We start from the raw sequence: 5,992 nt of genomic DNA, 5'->3' as shown, positions 1-5,992 counted from the left end.
TTAAGTTTGGTGTCCCTTGTGTGTTTATTTTTTCTTTAAAATTTTTGAAAATTGTTCTTATTATTCTTAGTGCTCTTTCTTGTTTTCTTTTTCTTATTTATGAGCAGGAACAGAGATAAAAAACCTCTCTTTGATCTTGATCCTGAACCTGAGAGGACCCTAAGGAGGCGTTTACAACAAGTTAAAGCACAACACTCCGGAAGAGATCTCACAGAACTTTTCGAACAAGAAACTGAAAATACAAATATGGCAGCCAAACAGAATAATGGAGGAGATGCAAGGAAGGTTCTTGGTAACTTTACTGCACCCACTTCTGACTTTTATGGAAGAAGTATCTCCACACCTGCCATTAGAGCAAATAACTTTGAGTTTATGCCTCAATTAGTCTCTCTAATGCAACAGAATTGCAAATTTCAAAGACTTCCACTAGAAGATGCACATCAATTCTTATATGACTTCTTGCAAATCTGTGATACTATTAAGACCAATGGAGTGAATTGGTGCACGGAATTGTGATTTACACTTTTCACAACTCTGGTGCCACTAACCAGCAAGTGCACTGGGTCGTCCAAGTAATACCTTACGTGAGTAAGGGTTGATCCCATGGAGATTGTTGGCTTGAAGAAAGCTATGGTCATCTTGTAAATCTCAGTCAGGCGGATTCAAATGGTTATGAGGTTTTGATGATTAAAAAAGAAATAAAACATAAAATAGGATAGAGATACTTATGCAATTCATTGGTGGGAATTTCAGATAAGCGTATGGAGATACTTTGTTCCCTCTGAGCCTCTGCTTTCCTATTGTCCTCATCCAATCATGCGTACTCCCTTCCATGGCAAGCTGTATGTTGGTGGATCACCGTTGTCAATGGCTACCATCCATCCTCTTAGTGAAAACATATCCGCTACGATTTTCCACATGGCTAATCAACTGTCGGTTCTCGATCGTGTCAGAATAAGATCCATTGATCCTTTTGCACACTGTCACTGTGCCCAACAGTCACGAGTTTGAAACTCGTCACAGTCATCCCATCCCAGATTCTGCTCGGAATACCACAGACATGGTTTAGACTTTCTGGATCTCAAGAATGCTGCCAATTGACTCTAGCTTATACCACGAAGACTCTGATCTCATGGAATGGAAGGATCTGTTGTCAAGAGAGGCAACCATGCATCGTGAACCAGGAAGCCAAGAGATATACACTTAAGCTCTTGCAGATAGAACGGAGGTGGTTGTCAAGCACGCGTTCATAAGGGAGGATGATGATGAGTGTCACGGATCATCACATCCATCAGGTTGAAGTACGAGTGAATATCTTAGAACAAGAATAAGTGTGTATTGAATAGAAAAAGAATAGTACTTTGCATTAATTCATGAGGAACAGCAGAGCTCCACACCTAAAACTATGAGGTGTAGAAACTCCACCGTTGAAAATACATAAGTGATGAAGGTCCAGGCATAGCCGAATGGCCAGCCCCCAAAACATGATCAAGAGATCAAAAGTGATCCAAAGATAGTTTCAAAAATGATATAAAGATATGAATACAATAGTAAAAAGTGATATTTATACTAAACTATTAAACTAGGTTTAGAGAAAATGAGTAACTAAGTGTAGATAGTGCAGAAATCCACTTCTGGGGCCCGCTTGGTGTGTGTTTGGGCTGAGCATTGAAGCTTTCACGTGCATAGGCTCTTCTTGGAGTTTAAACGCCAGTTTTGGTGCCAGTTTGGGCGTTTAACTCCAGCTTTGATGCCAGTTCTAGCGTTTTACGCCAGAAAAAGGGACTCTGATGGGCGTTTGGACGCCAGTTTGGGCCATCAAATATCGGGCAAAGTATGAACTATTATACATTGCTGGAAAGCCCAAGATGTCTACTTTCCAAAGCAATTAAGATTGCGCCAATTGGGCTTCTGTAGCTCCAGAAAATCTACTTTGAGTGCAGGAAGGTCAGAATCCAATAGCATCTTCAGTCCTTTCTCAGCCTCTGAATCAGATTTTTGCTCAGGTCCTTCAATTTCAGACAGAAAATACCTAAAATCACAGAAAAACACACAAAATCATAGTAAAGTCTAGAAATGTGATTTTTGCATAAAAACTAATAAAAATATACTAAAAAGTAACAAAAACATATTAAAAACTATGTAAAAACAATGCCAAAAGGCGTATAAATTATCCGCTCATCACAACACTAAACTAAAATCGTTACTTGTTCCCAAGCAACTGAAAACAAAATAGGATAAAAAGAAGAGAATATACAATAAATCTCAAAATATCAATGAAATTTTGTCCCAATTAGATGAGCGGGGCTAGTAGCTTTTTGCCTCTGAACAGTTTTGGCATCTCACTTTATCCTTTGAAGTTCAGAATGATTGGCATCTATTAGGAACTTAGAATTTAGATAGTGTTATTGATTCTCCTAGTTCAATATGTTGATTCTTGAACACAGCTATTTTATGAGTCTTGGCCGTGGCCCTAAGCACTTTGTTTTCCAGTATTACCACCGGATACATAAATGACACAGACACATAATTGGGTGAACCTTTTCAGATTGTGACTTAGCTTTGTTAGAGTCCCCGGTTAGAGGTGTCCAGAGTTCTTAAGCACACTCTTTTACTTTGGATCACGACTTTAACCATTCAGTCTCAAGCTTTTCACTTGGACCTTCATGACACAAGCACATGGTTAGGGACAACTTGATTTAGCCGCTTAGGCCAGGATTTTGTTTCTTTGGGCCCTCCTATCCTTTAATGCTCAAAGCCTTGGATCCTTCTTACCCTTGCCTTTTAGTTTTAAGGGCTATTGGCTTTTTCTGCTTGCTTTTTCTCTTTTTTTTCTTTTTTTTTAATTTTTGCCACTTTTTTTTCGCAAGCTTTGTTATTCATTGCTTTTTCTTGCTTCAAGAATCAATTTTATGATTTTTCAGATTATCAATAACATTTCTCTTTGTTTATCATTCTTTCAAGAGTCAACAATTTTAACAATCATAAACTTCACTATAAAAAATATGCACTGTTCAAGTATTCATTCAGAAAACAAAAAGTATTGCCACCACATCAAAATAATTAAACTAATTTCAAGATAAAATTTGAAATTCATGTACTTCTTGTTTTTATTGTAATTAGGAACATTTTTCATTTAAGAAAGGTGAAGGATTCATGGAATTATTCATAGCTTTAAGACATAGACATTAGACACTAATAATCATGTAATAAAGACACAAACATAGACAAACATAAAGTATAAAAAATAAAAAAATAGAAAAGCAAATAACAAAGAAATTAAAGAACGGGTCCACCTTAGTGATGGCGGCTAGTTCTCCTTCTTGAAGATCCTATGGAGTTCTTGAGCTCCTCAATGTCTCTTTGGTCTTCTCTAATTTCTTGGAAGATGATGGAATGCTCTTGGTGCTCCATCCTTAGTTGCTCCATATTGGAACTCAAATCTCCTAGAGAAGTGTTGAGTTGTTCCCAATAGTTGTATGGAGGAAAATGCATCCCTTGAGGTATCTCAGGGATTTCTTGATGAGGGACTTCCTCATGCGCTTGTTGAGGTCCATGAGAGGGCTCTCTTGTTTGCTCCATCCTCTTTTTAGTGATGGACTTGTCCTCTTCAATGAGGGTGTCTTCCTCTATGATAATTTCAGCTAAATTGCATAGGTAACAAATGAGATGAGGGAAGGCTAACCTTGCTAAAGTGGAAGGTTTGTCAGTAACCTTGTATAGTTCTAGAGGTGTGATCTCATGAACTTCCACTTCCTCTCCAAACATGATGCTATGGATCATGATAGCCCGATCCACAGTTACTTCGGATCGGTTGCTAGTAGGAATGATAGAGCGTTTGATGAACTACAACCATCCTCTAGCCACAGGCTTAAGGTCAAGCCTTCTTAGTTGAACCGGCTTGCCTTTGGAGTCTCTCTTCCATTGGGCTCCTTCCATACAGATGTCCATGAGGACTTGGTCCAACCTTTGATTAAAGTTGACCCTTCTTGTGAAAGGATGAAGATCTCTTTGCATAATTGGCAAGTTGAATGCCAATCTCACATTTTTCAAATTGAAATCTAAGTATTTCCCCCGAACCATTGTGAGCCAATTCTTTGGGTTCAGGTTCATACTTTGATCATGGTTCTTGGTGATCCATGCATTGGCATAGAACTCTTGAACCATTAAGATTCTGACTTGTTGAATGGGATTGGTAAGAGCTTTCCATCCTCTTCTCCTAATCTCATGTCGGATCTCTAGATATTCGCTCCTTTTGAGCTTGAAGGGGACCTCGGGAATCAACTTCTTCTTGGCCACAACTTCATAGAAGTGGTCTTGATGGACCTTTGAGATGAACCTCTCCATCTCCCATGACTTGGAGGTGGAAGCAATTGTCTTTCCCTTCCTCTTTCTAGAGGTTTCTTCGGCCTTAGGTGCCATTAATAGTTATTGAAAACAAAAAGCAATACTTTTTCCAACACCAAACATAAAATGTTTGCTCGTCCTCGAGTAAGAGAGGAAAGAAGAGAGTAGAAGAAGAAGAGAAGTGAGGGATGGAGGCTTGAGAGGGTTTGGCCAAGGGTGGTGTTGAGTGTATGTGATGTATGAAAATGAAGGAGGAAGGAGGGGTATTTATAGTGTAAGAGAGGGAGTTGGTTCGTGTGAGAAGGGTTGGGTTTGGGAGGGAAATGGTTTGAATTTGAGTGGGTGGGGGTAGGTGGGTTGTACGATAGGTTTATGGGAATTAGGGAATGGATGTGAGTGGTGAAGAGCATATGGGAAAAACGGTAAGATTTGATAGGTGAGTGGTGTTTTGGGTAGAGTGTTATGGAGAAGTGTGAAGAAGAGAGAGAGAGTGAGGTGGGATAGGTGGGGATCCTATGGGGTCCACAGATCCTGAGGTGTCAGGAATTTTTCATCCCTGCACCTTTCTGGCGTTAAACTCCCTCTATGTGCCATTCTTGGCGTTTAAACACTGGGCTGATGCCCTTTTCTGGCGTTTAAACACCCAGAAAGGTGCCAGACTGGGCGTTTAAACTCCCATTTTTATACCTTTACTAGCGTTTAAACACCAATTTGCCTGCCAGTTCTAGCGTTTAAACGCCAGACTGCTACCCATTCTGGCGTTTAAATGCCTAAAATTGTGCCAGGCTGGACGTTAAACGCCCATTTTGGTATCCTTACTGGCGTTTAAATGCCAGTAAGCTCTTCCTCCAGGGTGTGCTATTTTTAATGCTATTTTTGATTTTGCTTTAATTTTTTTGCAGTTGTTTTTGTGACTCCACATGATCATCATCCTAAAGAAAACATAAAATAACAATGAAAAATAAAATGAAAGAGTAAATAATATAGATAAATAAAATTGGGTTGCCTCCCAATAAGCGATTCTTTAATGTCAATAGCTTGACAGGAAGCTCTTATAGAGCTTTACAGGTGCTCAGAGCATGATTGTGGCCTCCCAACACCAAACTTAGAGTTTGAGTGTGGGGGCTCTGTTTGACTCTGTACTGAGAGAAACTTTTCATGCTTCTTCTCCATGTTTACAGAAGAAGATCCTTGAGCCTTAAACACAAGGTAGTCCTCATTCAATTGAAAGACTAACTCTCTTCTGTCCACATCAATCACAGCCCTTACTATGGCTAGGAAGGGTCTTCCAAGGATGATAGATTCATCCTCATCCTTCCCAGTGTCTAGGATTATGAAATCAGCAGGGATGTAAAGGCCTTCAACCTTTACTAAGACATCCTCTACAAGTCTATAAGCCTGTTTCTTTGATTTGTCTGCCATCTCTAGTGACATTCTTGTAGCTTGTACCTTAAAGATCCCTAACTTCTCCATTATAGAGAGTGGCATGAGGTTGATACTTGATCCTAGGTCACACAGAGCCTTTTCAAAGGTCATGGTGCCTATGGTGTAAGGTATCAAGAACCTTCTGGGATCCTCTTTCTTTTGAGGTAACTTCAGCTGAGCCAATGCACTTAGTTCATTGATGAGTAATGGAGATTCATCC

The sequence above is a fragment of the Arachis stenosperma genome, chromosome 10 (assembly GCF_014773155.1).
Source record: "Arachis stenosperma cultivar V10309 chromosome 10, arast.V10309.gnm1.PFL2, whole genome shotgun sequence".
Taxonomy (NCBI): Eukaryota; Viridiplantae; Streptophyta; class Magnoliopsida; order Fabales; family Fabaceae; genus Arachis; species Arachis stenosperma.
The sequence above is the reverse complement of the archived record's forward strand: the minus strand, read 5'-3'. Positions refer to the sequence as shown.